Source organism: Scyliorhinus canicula, chromosome 16 (genome assembly GCF_902713615.1).
Source record: "Scyliorhinus canicula chromosome 16, sScyCan1.1, whole genome shotgun sequence".
Lineage (NCBI taxonomy): Eukaryota > Metazoa > Chordata > Chondrichthyes > Carcharhiniformes > Scyliorhinidae > Scyliorhinus > Scyliorhinus canicula.
The window spans coordinates 66,021,146-66,034,872 of NC_052161.1; the positions used below are offsets into that span (position 1 = coordinate 66,021,146).

Here is a 13,727-nt window from a genome sequence, read left to right on the forward strand (position 1 = left end):
CCTCCTCAGCTCAGTCGTAAATTTGACACCACTTTATTCTGAGAATATGCCTTCTGGTCCTAGACTCTTCCACGAGCGGAAATATCCTCTCAGCATTCACCCTGTCAAGTTCTTTAAGAATCCTAACATCATTAGTGAGGAGGCCCTGAGCAGCGTTCTGGGAAAACTCACCATGGCCACCATAACTGGGGAGAGGATTGCAGAGGACCTAGTGCTCAATCAGAAGATGAGCAGTTAACAAACAGCAGTTCAAAAAGTGATGTGGGACGAGTAAGTACCGGTCAGTATTTTCAAACTATTAAAGTAATTCATTGCTTAATACTAAGGTAGGGACTAAAAAAAAGAGTAGAGAATAATACTGTGCAATTATAATAGAGGTGTTTGGAAAGAAACAAGATTCCTAACTAATGTAAATAAGGCCCCTAGCTAACGTAATTTCTTTAAGGGAGTAACTACTTAATTGAGAGGGACGTCATGGCAGGATACCTGAGACCCATGATATGCTCCTCCAGCACAATGTATGAAATGGGGGGATATGTCTAGCATCCCTGATGCTCATGTGTGCTGAAGACGTGTCCAAATGTAGCTTCTAGTTAACCGTAGGTGGACTCACTATGGAACATCCTCGTTGCTGAGGAAGACATGGATAGCATGTTTAGCAAGTTGATCACACTGCAGTTGAGGATTGCTCAGGCTGAAAGGCAGTGTGTGACCATCAGGAACAATCAGGAACAACGGGCAGAATGGTAGCAAAGTGGTTAGCACTGTTGCTTCACAGTGCCAGGGTCCCAGGTTCGATTCCCGGCTTGGGTCACTGTCTGTGCAGAGTCTGCACGTTCTCCCCGTGTCTGTGTGGGTTTTCTCCGGGTGCTCCGGTTTCTTCCCACAAGTTCTGAAAGACGTGCTGTTAGGTAATTTGGACATTCTGAATTCTCTCTCAGTGTACCCGAACAGGCGCTAGAGTATGGCGACTAGGGGACTTTCACAGTAACTTCATTGCAGAGGTAATGCAAGCCTACTTGTGACAATAAAGATTATTATTAAAAGACTCGGGAAGGTAGTGTAGGAGTTCCCTGTGGTCTTTCCCCTCTGAAACAGATATACTGTTTTGGATACTGTTGAGTGGGATGTCCTCTCAGGGGAAAGCAGCAGTAGCCAAGTTCATGGCACTGTTGGTATCTGTTTCTCAGAGGGGTGGGAACAAAACGAGTGTCAGAGCAAAAGTGATAGGAGATTCAATAGTTAGGGGTGCAGAAAGACGCTTTATTGGCTGTAAACTTGAATTGAGGATGGTATGTTGTCTCCCTCGTGCCAGCATCTAGGATGTTACGGAGCAGGTGCAGGGCATTTTGGGTGGAGGGGGGGCTCGAAGGTGAACAGTCAGTGGTCGTGGTACACACTGGCACTAATGACATAGTAAACTAAGGGATGAGGACCTCCGAGCTGAGTACAGGAAGTTAGGAGATAAACTAAAAGCAGGACCTCAAATGGAGTAATTTCAGGATTACTACCAGTTCCACCTGCTAACAAGAGCAGCAATAAGAGGATAGACCAAATGAACTTGTGGCTGGAATGATGGTTATAGCCATGAGGGATCCAGATTCTTGAGGCACTGGACCGGTTCCGGAGAGGGTAGAACCTGTACAAACCAGGCAGTTTCACCCAGGAAGAGCTGATCCAATGTCCTTTTGAGGGTTTTTGCTAGTTCTGTTGCGGAGACTTTAAACCAGTCAGGCAGGGGCAGGGATCTCTTGAGTAGGATCAGATCAGTCAGATTCAGCTCAGGAAAATGGAAGTAGATAATGATGTCGAAGATGTAATGATGGACTTGGAATTACAGAAGAAGCAAAGTTTTAAAGGGATCCAACAAGGGAAAATTATGGGGTTAAATTGTTTATGCTTCAATGCAGAGTATTACAAACAAGATAGATGAGTTAAGGGCACAGATACCACATGGCAGCAGGATGTTATTGCTACAACGGAAGTTGGCTAAAGGAGGGGAAAAATGGCAGATCAACAACCCCAGTTATAGAGTCTTCAGACACGAAAGAGTGGGAGATAAAAAAGGAAGGAGAATAGCACAAATGGTTAAAGAATCAATTCCAGTTGTGAGAAGGGATGATATACAGAAAGAGTCAACAAACGAGGCTTTACGTGTTGAGTTTGAAATAAAAAGGGGCAGACACACTACTGGGAGTACACTACAGGCCTCCAAATAGTCAAAGGGAGGCAGCAGAACAAATATGTAAACAAATTTCTGCCTGTAAGAACAAGAGGGCAATAATAGCAGGATACTATCCCAATATCAATGGGTTTAAAATAAGATAAGGGACACTGAGGGATAAAAATTCATGCAGCATGTCCAGGAAAGTTTTTCAACCTCTCAGTGACAAACTCAATGAGAGGAGATACAATTCTAGACCTAGCCTAGGGGAAAGAAGAAGGGCGAGTGTGTGAAGCGACAGTTGGCAACCATATCGGGGAGAGTGATCACAATTCAGTCAAACCAGAAAAAGGAAGCGTAAAATAGACATAAAGAACTAAACACTGCAGATAGCCTCAATGAGTATCAGAAGTGCAGGGATCAAGTAAAAAAGGAAATCAAAAAGAGGGCATGAAAAAGATTTGCAAGTGATCTTAAAAGAAAACTAAAGACGTTTTACCAATCTTTTCATGGTAAAAGGTTATTAGAAAAAAGTGGGACCTATCGGAGATGAAGAAGGGAACTTGTATATTGATGTTGAGGCTGTGGGGAGGGTTTTAAATGAATATTTTGTCTCTGTGTTTAATGACTCAGATATAATAGTCCAGGAGGGACATTATGAGATATTGGATGGGATACTCATAAAGAGAGGAAGTACTCGAAGGGTTGGAATCCTTCAAAGTTAATAAGTTGCCAGGGCCAAATGGATTGTTTCTGAGGCTGCTAAAGGAGGTCAAAGAGGAGTTAGCAGATGTTCTGAGGATGATTTTCCAATCCTCACTAGATACAGGGGATGTACAGAAGGACTAGAGGAATGCAAAAGTAGTTTAATTGATTAAAAAGGAATCGGAGGAAGAGCCAAACAAGTATAGGCAAATTAGTCTTCTGCCGGTGGTGGGCAAATTAGCAGAATCAATCCTGGGAGATAGGATTAACTGTCATGTAGAAAGGCGTGACTAGTCAGGGATGGTCAGCATGGATTTGTTAAAGGAAGATCTTGCCTCACAAATTTGACTGAATTCTTTGAGGAAGTGACAAGAAGGGTTGATGAAGGTAATGTACATGGATTTTAACAAGGCGCTTGGCAAGGCCTCACTGGCAAGTTGTTCGAAAAAGTAAAAGCCATGGGATACAGGATAATATAGCAAACTGGATAAAATGTTGGCTTAGTAACAGGAAACAAAGGGTAATGGCTGATGGATGCCCTCGCAAATGCAAAGTTGTTTCAAGTGGTGTTCCACAGACGTCAGCGTTGGGAGCCTGCTGTTCATGTTATGTATTAACGATTTGGATGTGAACGATTGGGCAATTTGCAGATGACACAAAGATTTGTTGAGTAGTGGGGGCAGTGTACAGAATAGCAGAAATATCCAAAATGATATTGATGGGTTGGTGGAGTAGGCAGTAAAGTGGCAGATGGAGTTTAACAGAGGGTAGTGTGAGGTCATGCATTTAGGGAGGTCAAACATTTATAGAATTGTATAAAATACTGGTGAGGCCACAACTGGAGTATTGTGTGCAGTTCTGGTCACCACATTACAAGAAGGATGTAATTGCTCTGGCGAGAGTGCAGAGGAGGTTTACAAGGATATTACCAGGGCTAGAGAAGTGTATCTATGAGGAGAGATTGGATAGGTTGGGGTTATTTTCCTTGGAACAAAGAAGGCTCGGGGCAATTTTATTGAGGTGTACAAAATTATAAGGGGAAGCGAAAGAGTGGACAGGATAACATTGTTTGCCATGGCGGAGAATTCTAGAACCAAGGAACATAGATGCAAAATAAGAGGCAGAGATTGTAGATGAGACATGAGGAAGAACCTTTTTATGCAGGGGGTAATAGGCATCTGGAATTCACTGCCTGAGTTGGTGATAGAGTTAGAGACCCAAACCACTTTTAAAAGGTATCTGGCGATCATGTGCTCTGCAGTCGCATAACAGGTGTCTCTCCTCCAGAATACAATCAAACGGGCACTTTTAGTCCTATTTAGCCTGAAAATCCGGACATTCATAAATAAGAAAGGGAGAGAAGAGGATCAAAATATTCCAACGAACGGGAGCTTGAGAAGCCTTAGAGATGGCAGGAGCGGAGGGTGGATGAGATGGCGGACCCACACAGGGGAGGGAGTGAGCAGCAGGAGGGACAGAGGGGGGAATGCAAGAGAAATACAAGGATAAGAAAGGGTTGGTTTTCAGATTGGCTTCAGCAGGTGCAGGAGCAAGATGGCGCCACAAGCAGCCACTTTAGACAAAGGGAGACCCCAGAATGCAGGGGCGCACCCATATGGTGGTTATACAGTTGCCGGCCATGTTGGGTGCACCCCAGACAAAGGGAAACCCTGGAGTGCAGGGGTCTGGCCTCTTGGTGTAAATGGCGACTGTGGCCATATTGAATGGCCCCCTAACAAAGAGAAACCCCGGAATTCAGGGGGGCTTCCACCAGCTAAGTATGGTTTACCCCACAGGAATGGGGAGACAAAACCCACCATCAGGATTGTCACCTGGAACATTAGGGAACTTAATGACCCAGTGTAAAGATCCAGAGTCTTCGCCCATTTGAGGAGTTTAAAAGCCTACATATCTTCCTCTGAGAGACGCACCTGAGGGAGAAGGACCAACAGTGCGTGAGGAAGGACTGGGCGGGACAGACATAAACCAGGGGCTGGTTTAGCTCACCAGGCTAAATCACTGGCTTTGAAAGCAGACCAAGCAGGCCAGCAGCACGGTTCGATTCCCGTACCAGCCTCCCCGGACAGGCGCCGGAATGTGGCGACTAGGGGCTTTTCACAGTAACTTCATTGAAGCCTACTCGTGACAATAACCGATTTTCATTTTCATTCACATATCATTCATGTTATGGAAAGAGGGCAAGCAGGGTGGCTGTCCTGATTAACAAGTGGACGTTATTTATGGCGACAAAGATGGTACAGATCCAGGTGGACGGTACGTCATGGTCAGCAGTGTCCGAGAAGGGGCATGGTCGTTTTGGTAAATGTGTAGTCGCCCAATTGGGATGACATGTATTTCATAAACAAGACCAAAACGTAAATCCCTGGCATCGACACACACTGACTGATCATGCTGGAGGGGGACTTTAACTGTGTACATGACCCATTGACAGACCAATCAAACCCCAAAACGGGAATAAAGACAGGCTTGGCCAGGGAATTAGGAGCATTCATGGAGCAGATGGGAGCAGTGGACCCATGGTGGTTCCTACAACCTGATGGATCCAGGAGCTTGAGAAGGCATCGACAGACAGAACAACAGGTTGCCCTGGAGGTTGAAATTAAAAGGTTGGTGACAACCCAGAGGAGCCTAAAAGGGAAGGTCGAGGAACAGGAGAACCGGCTCCAAAATATACAGCTTGTGGGCCTAACAGGGCCCAGATGGACTATGTGGTCCAGATGTTGGGCAACTTAGTTGGGGGGGGGGGGGGGGGGGGGGGGTGACAGCTTCCACAAAGGTGGGAAGGAATTCTCATTCTTCTCACCAGTACAAGGTATATACCCGAATCTACTTCTTTGCAGTGAGGAAACCGGTACTTCCAGAAATAATCAGAGCAGAATACTCTGCAATAGTCATGTCTGACCACGCTCCACATTACAAGAATGGAGAAATTGGCCAACGCCACATGGAGGCTGGACACGGACCTCCTGGCTGACAAGGTCTTCTGCCAGAAAACAGGCCATAGGCAAGTATATCACTAACAACCAGAATGGGGAAATCTCACATTTCACGTTCTGGGAAGCACTGAAGGCAGTGATTAGGCATGTAGAGACCGGAAGAGAGGGTGGCCAGGCAGCAACTGATCTACTCCATCCTAGAGGTCGACAGAAAATACTCAGAGGCCCCGGCAGAGAGGAAAAAGCTACAAATGGACTTTAACCTGCTATCCACCAGGAAGGATGTGCACCAACTCCGCCAGACACGGTTACCGATTATGAGCACAGAGAGAAGGCTAGCCGCCCTTTGTTTCACCGGCTGAGAAAGCAGGCAGCCACGGGGGAGATTGCACAGGTGAAAGATAGCAGAGACGGACTGGTAGCTGAACCAAAAGAGATCAACCAAGCATTTGAGGCCTTCTACCGGGTACTGCAGACCTCCGAACCCGGAATCAGTGATGAAACAGTTCATCAATGGACTGTACATGTCTGTCGTGGGGGTCGATTGACGGAGGGAGCTGGAAGCACCAATAGGACTGGGAGAGATCATGGAGAGCAGCAACTTGATGCAGGCGGGGATAGCGCCGGGACAAAGAACAAAGAAAAGTGCAGCACAGGAACAGGCCTTTCAGCCCTCGAAGCCCACCATGCTGCCCACCTAAACTAAAATCTTCTACACTTCCGGGGTCCCGCTATTCCCATCCTATTCATGGATTTGTCAAGATGCCCCTCAAACGTCACTATCGTCCCTGCTTCCACCGCCTCCTCCGGCAGCGAATTCCAGGCACCCACTACCCTCTGTGCAAAAAACTTGCCTTGTACATCTCCTCTAAACCTTGCCCCACGCACCTTAAACCTATTCCCCCAAAAATTTACATCTGTACCCTGGAAAAAAGTCTCTGACTTTCCACCCTGTCTATGCCCATCATAATTTTGCAGACTTCTATCAGGTCGCCCCTCAACTCCGTCATTCCTGTGAGAACAAACTGAGTTTATTCAATCTCTCCTCAGAGTTAATGCCCTCCATACCAGGCAACATCCTGGTAAATCTCTTCTGCACCCTCTCTAAAGCCTCCACATCCTTCTGGTAGTGTGGCGACCAGAATTGAACACCGTACTCCAAGTGTGGCCGACTAAGGTTCTGTGCAGCTGCAAAATGACTTGCCAATTTTTATACTCAATGCCCTGGCCAATGAAGGCAAGCATGCCGTATGCCTACTTGACTACCTTCTTCATCTGTGTTGCCCCTTTCAGTGACCTGTGGACCTGTACACCTAGATCTCTCTGACTGTCAATACTCCTGCGGGGTTCTACCAATCACTCTATATTCCCTACCTTAATTAGACCTTCCAAAATGCATTACCTCACATTTGTCCGGATTAAACTCCATCTGCCATCTCTCCGCCCAAGTCTCCAAACAATCTAAATCCTGCTGTAGCCTCTGACAGTCATCATCGCTATCTGTAATTCCACCAACCTTTGTGTCGTCCACAAACTTACTAATCTGACCAGTTACATTTTCCTCCAAATCATTTATATATACTATGAACAACAAAGGTCCTAGCACTGATCCCTGCGGAACACCACTTGTCACAGCCCTCCAATCAGAAAAGCACCCTTCCATTGCTACTCTCTGCCTTCTATGACCTTGCCAGTTCTGTATCCATATTGCCAGCTCACCTCTGATCCCATGTTTCTTCACCTTTTGTACCAGTCTGCTATGAGAGACCTTGTCAAAGGCAGTACTGAAGTCCATATAGACAACATCCACTGCCCTGCCTGTATCAATCATCTTTGTGACCTCTTCAAAAAACTCTACCAAGTTAGTGAGACATGACATCCCCTTCACAAAACCGTGCTGCCTCTCACTAATATGCCCATTTGCTTCCAAATGGAAGAAGATCCTGTCTCGAAGAATTCTCTCCAGTGATTTCCCTACCACTGACGTAAGGCTCACCGGCCTGTAGTTCCTTGGATTATCCTTGCTACCCTTCTCAAACAAAAGGAACAACATTGGCTATTCGGCAGTCCTCCGGGGCATCACTGAAGACAGTGAGGATCGAAATATTTCTGTCAAGGCCCTAGCAATTTTCTCTCTTCCCTCTTTCAGTATTCTGGGATAGATCCCATCAGGCCCTGGGGACTTATCAACCTTAATATTTTTCAAGACGCCCAACACCTCGTCCTTTTGGATCTCATTGTGACCCAGGCTATCTACACATCCTTCTCCAGATTCAACATCCACCAATTCCTTCTCTTTGATGCAAGGTACACATTTAGTACCTCACCCATTTCCTCTGGCTCCACACACACATTCCCTCCCCTGTCGTTCAGTGGGCAAACCCTTTCCCTGGCTACCCTCTTACTTTTTATGCACGTGTGAAAAGCCTTGGGATTTTTTTTAAACCTTATTTGCCAATGACTTTTCGTGATCCCTTTTAGCCCTCCTGATGGGTTCACAGTGGACTTCTATAAAAAATTTACACCAGCCCTGGCCACGCACCTACAGGAAATGTTAGCAGATTCTCTAGCGATGGCACCCTGCCTCCAACACTAACAAAGGCCACCATATCACTGAAACCTAAGAAAGACAAAGACCTGATAGATTGCGGATCATACAGATCCATTTCGCTGCTCAATGTAGATGCGAAAATACTCACAAATGTCCTGGCCAAGAGACTGAAGAACTACGTACCAGAGATGGCCACAGAGGACCAGATAGGCTTTGTCAAGGGTAGACAGCTAACTACGAACATCAGGCAGCTGCTGAATGTAATACTGACCCTATTCGGGGAGAGAACACCAAAAGTGATTGTCCCCCTGGTCGCAGAAAAGGCTTTTGACATGGTTGAATGGAAGTACTTCAAAGAGGTACTGGAGCGGTTTGGGCTAGGGACCTGGTTCATCTCGTGCGTGAAACTCCCGTCCAACGCTGTTGGCGTAGACTTTCTGCTTTGGTTGCCACGAATGTTGAGACAGTGAACTTTGGACTAAGAGTGACTCTAACAGATGTATCCTGCAAAGACAATGGACCAGTGCTCCACAGACTGCAGGAGCTGTTATTCTAAGCTGTCAAAACAGCTGCGAGAGGTCCCGGGTTTAAATCCAGGACTAGCAACTTTTGACTGTCAACTCATAACCTTATGTAATCATGCATGCAACATATTGATTGGATGAATGTAACATACTGTGTAAAGAATTGATAACTATATCTGGAATGAACTGCGATACTAAGAGAATTGATTAGCTATATGTAAATGAGAATGCAAACTAATTCTTATTTTGAAAGAATATTAACCCAGTTGAAGCCACAACTCAGTGAGAAAGTGTTCCGGCAAGACCAAGGGGTCTAAGACTTTCTCCCAGAGCTCTGCAATAATAAATTGCTTCTTTTGCTTATGTTAAGGTCTACTTGTTAATATTTACACCCACCAAACATCTCCAAGGTGAGCGTTTGAACCAACACCACCCGCTCTGAATATTTCCAGTTGCACAGAGGCACTAAGCAGGTATGCCCCCTGTCCCCACTCCTATTCGCCCTGGCAATCAACCCCTGGTAATCATTCTGCAAGACACGAGATGCTGGAAGGATATGCAAAGAGGAGGCAGAGAGCATCGAGCCTCACTCTGTGCAGATGACCTGCTCCTTTATCTCTCCGACCTACAGAATGGCCTGAAAGTAATCATGAAGCTCCTGGAAGAGTTTGGGGTCTTCTTGGGCTACAAACCCAACCTGGGAAAGAGCAAGGCATTCCCGGTGAACCCCAGTAGGGGAGGGAGAGAGCTGGAGGGTTACCATTCAAACTGTCCCAAAGTAAATTCCGCTACCTGGGGACCAGATAGCCCACGACTGGACACGGATCAACAAGTGCAATTTGACCAGTCTGGTGGAGGATGGAAAAGGCACCTACAGAGGTGGGATGCACTCTCACTCTCCCTGGTGGGGATGGTGCAGAAGATCAAGATGAACATACTGCCAAGGTTCCACTTGCTGTTTAGATCCCTACCGATCTTAATCCCCAAGGCCTTTATCCAAGGAACAGATAAATTGATCATGCATTTGTGTTTATATGTGTGTGTGTTTGGGGGTGGGCGGGGGTGGGGGTGGGGCGGGGGTGGGGGGTGGGGGTGTGAATCCAAGAATCCCCAAGACTACACGGCAGAGGGGAGGCACTTGCAATACTACCACTGGGGAGCTGGCCGAGAGAGTGAGGGGATGGGTCAGGGAACCAAGTACGTAATGGGTGAGACTGGAGGAGTCCTCCTGTAAGGGAACGACCCTCCGAGACCTCGCCACTGCAGCGCTCCCATCCCGCCCAGCAAAATACAAGTCCAGCCCAGTGATGGTAGCCACATTGAAAACATGGAAACAGATAAGATGACACCAGCTGAACCGAGATGTCGATCATGGTCCCCATCTGTTGTAACCGCAAATTCCCACCTGCCATACTAGATTCTATTTTTAAAATGTTGAGACAGGGCTGTATTTGAATTGATGGTGGCTAAGATTGATTTGTGAACTTAAAGACAGTGAGGGGTGAGCATATTGTGGTAGCTTTTCAGGTGTGGTATTACAGTTTAAGTAGGGAGTGTGTTGTGGACATTGGCTCTTTCAGAGGCTCAGAAGTTTCTGGGGTGGCGATGGCCACACACAGTACCTTACGGACAGAGACTAAAAGCAGACTGTTAGATTTGGTGAATACATTGCATTTAACATTACCTGCCAAGGTACGAAAAGGTATAAAGACGTAGTTAAATTTTGTCGATCATGTCGCATAGGTCAAGCGATAGGGAAACTGCAAGCTTTGAACCTTCTTGTTCAAAGAGACTGTCAGTCGAGAAGGGATCCAGGTGAAGGAAGAAGAACTAAAATGGACTATGTTATTATACCTGTTTGCGTGTGTTGTTTTTTGAAACCTAAAAGTATATTTACTGGGAGGGATTCTCCGATCCCCCACCGGGTTGGAGAATCCTCGCGGGGTGGCGTGAATCCCGCCCCGCCGCTACGACGCCGGCTGCCGTATTCTCTGGTGCTGGTTTTCAGGTGGGGGCGGGATTCACGCCCCTTGGGGGCTGTTGGCAATGGCTGGCGGTTTCTGGTCAGTCCAGCCAGCATGAAATAAACATGATCCCACACGGTTGGACCTGGCTGGCTGGCCGGCTGGTGCGGTCCTCGGGGGAGCACGGGCTTGCCTGGCCCACGATCGGGGCCCACCGTTCTGTGGCTGAGCCTGTGCCTTGGGACACTCCTTCCTTCCACACCGGCCTCTGTAGGGCTCCGTCATGGCCGGTGTGGAGAAGAGACAACCCCTGTGCATGCGGCATAATACGATGGCCTGTCTGCGCATGTGCAGAACCACGCCAGCGGTTCTGCGCATGCATTAACTCGCGTAGGCGCCGGGTGGCGTGGCACCAACCCTTCCGCGCCGGCCTAGCCCCCAGAAGTGCGGAGGATACCGCAACTTCCGGTTGGCCCGCGCCGGAGTGGTTCACGCCATTTTTTTACACCGGCGTCGTGCCATTGGGGGATTCAGGAGAATCCCACCCACTGTCTGCATGTCTTAAAGGATAGTGAAAAGATGAAAAATGAAACCACCTTGAAGTTGATGGTTTATTTTTGTTTCTTGGGGGGGAAGTGTCATAGGAATGTCACTTTAAGAAATGTTTGCCTGCTCAAGTGGATGCAGTGATGTCAGAGTGTGGGTGGAGCTGAGCCCTGGCTCTGCTTTTTAGTTTGGCTTTGAGGATAAACTTGTGTATGTCTGTGTTTCTTAGTTTTTAGTTTTCAGTGTTAGAACATAGAACATAGAACAGTACAGCACAGAACAGGCCCTTCGGCCCTCAATGTTGTGCCGAGCCATGATCACCCTACTCAAACCCACGTATCCACCCTATACCCGTAACCCAACAACACCCCCTTTAACCTTACTTTCATTAGGACACTACGGGCAATTTAGCATGGCCAATCCACCTAACCCGCACATCTTTGGACTGTGGGAGGAAACCGGAGCACCCGGAGGAAACCCACGCACACAGGGGGAGGACGTGCAGACTCCACACAGACAGTGACCCAGCCGGGAATCAAACCTGGGACCCTGGAGCTGTGAAGCATTTATGCTAACCACCATGCTACCCTGCTGCCCAGGGTTGGAGCTGCAGCGAGCCAAAGAAGATGTAATTTTGATCTCTCTGCAATCTAAGACTATCTCTAGATCATTTGGTGAATTCAGAGTGATAACTGCTCTCAGTAGAGAATTTAAACCTGATATGCTACTTTTAAAAGGGTTTCTATGCCTTATGGATGTTAAAAGAAAAGTTTAAGGATTACTTTGAGTGTGATATTACTTGGGGGTTGTATTTGAATTGATAGTTGCTAAGATGTTCAGTGATTGTTTTAGAAAGGTTAACTGAGTTCATAGAATAAACATTGTTTTGTTTTAAAATATACTTTCAGAGTTCTGCTGCACCACACCTGTAGATTGGGCCGTGTGTTCCCCATACCACAATCTAGTAAAAGTCGTGGGTCAGGTGATCTCCGTGATATACTTTGGAGTTCTCTAACCCGTGGCCCATAAGAAATTACATCTTTTTACAAACTGTTTGTATCCCTCTCGCAGCTTGCCTTTCCACCTATTTTGTGTCATCTGCAAATTTGGTTCCAGTACATTAATTTCCTTCCTCCAAGTCATTAATATATATTGCAAACAATTGCGGTCCCAGCACTGATTCCCGTGGAAACCCATTGGCTACATGTTCCCAACCTGAAAAAGAATCCCTTAGCCCCACTCGCTGTTTGCTGCCATTTGGGCAATTGTTCTTCCAGGCTTTAAAAAATCCAAGGAAGCACTTGGCAAAATGTTTATTCAATCTGAATGATAACTGAGACAGCTTGCCAGAATCAGCCAGCCGCTTTGGATTCAAAAACACATTTCAGATATTGTATTAGGACTAATTACATTAAGTAGGGCTAAATGCTCTTGGCAATGAGGCTGTATCTCAAAATTGCAAAAGATTATTTTCAAATACAAAATACCTGCACCACAATTGCTAACTTTAATACAATATCAAAATGATTAAACAGTCTCTTAGTTTTAATGTTGCATTGAGTACTAATAAATCTAGTAAGTAAAAGCAAATTTTATGACCCTGCAATTTTCCTCCAATTGAATGTGAAAATCGTTAGAAGTGTTTGGATGACCATGGTACTAAATCACATCGTTTATACATGCTGACAATGGAGTTAAAATACAATACCTGTAAATTTAGTAAATGGGACATCTTATCAGCCAACACTCAAGTAAAGCATTTCAACTTAAATCTATTTAGACTAGTCTATCACAGAAACTTTCATTAACAAAACAAAGTTGGAGTTATTGAGAATTTCAAAAAATATTTGTGATGGTCTTTTGCATGCTACATAACTTCACCATCACCTTTACTCTCAGATATACAGTAAGCAGCCAAGGAGGAGCAGGAGCAGGAAAAGAAGGAGAAACAAGAAGAAGTTGAAGTCAACCAACATAGCCTATTCTGGCTGGCTGTCCACTATTGATTTATCCAGCTGCGATACCATCACACACAGCCCCAACTCCCCATTCATCAACAATTTCACACCTTTACTCCTCATCTGTTGTTCACCATCACAGCATCCACTAGGCCACAATGCAGAAATAAAAACATTCTAAACAATGTCATAGTGCATACAGGAATCAACTAATATTCCCTTAGCTGTTGATTTTCAGAGGGGAGAGGAAGAGAGAGAGAGGGATAGATAGAGAGAGAAGATGACCTTGCAGGACTCCCTCAAGCTACTCTGGTCCGAGAATGCCCATTTTTGACTGCACCATCTTAGCATGGGCAGC

The 13,727-nt window shown here is 46.1% G+C and overlaps 1 protein-coding gene across 13 annotated transcripts in view; it reads right to left on the bottom strand.

Annotated features, from left to right (window-relative positions):
- pcdh15b (protocadherin-related 15b) overlaps positions 1 to 13,727 on the bottom strand; it is a 1,980,039-nt gene that overhangs the window by 749,396 nt on the left and 1,216,916 nt on the right. The window lies entirely within an intron of this gene.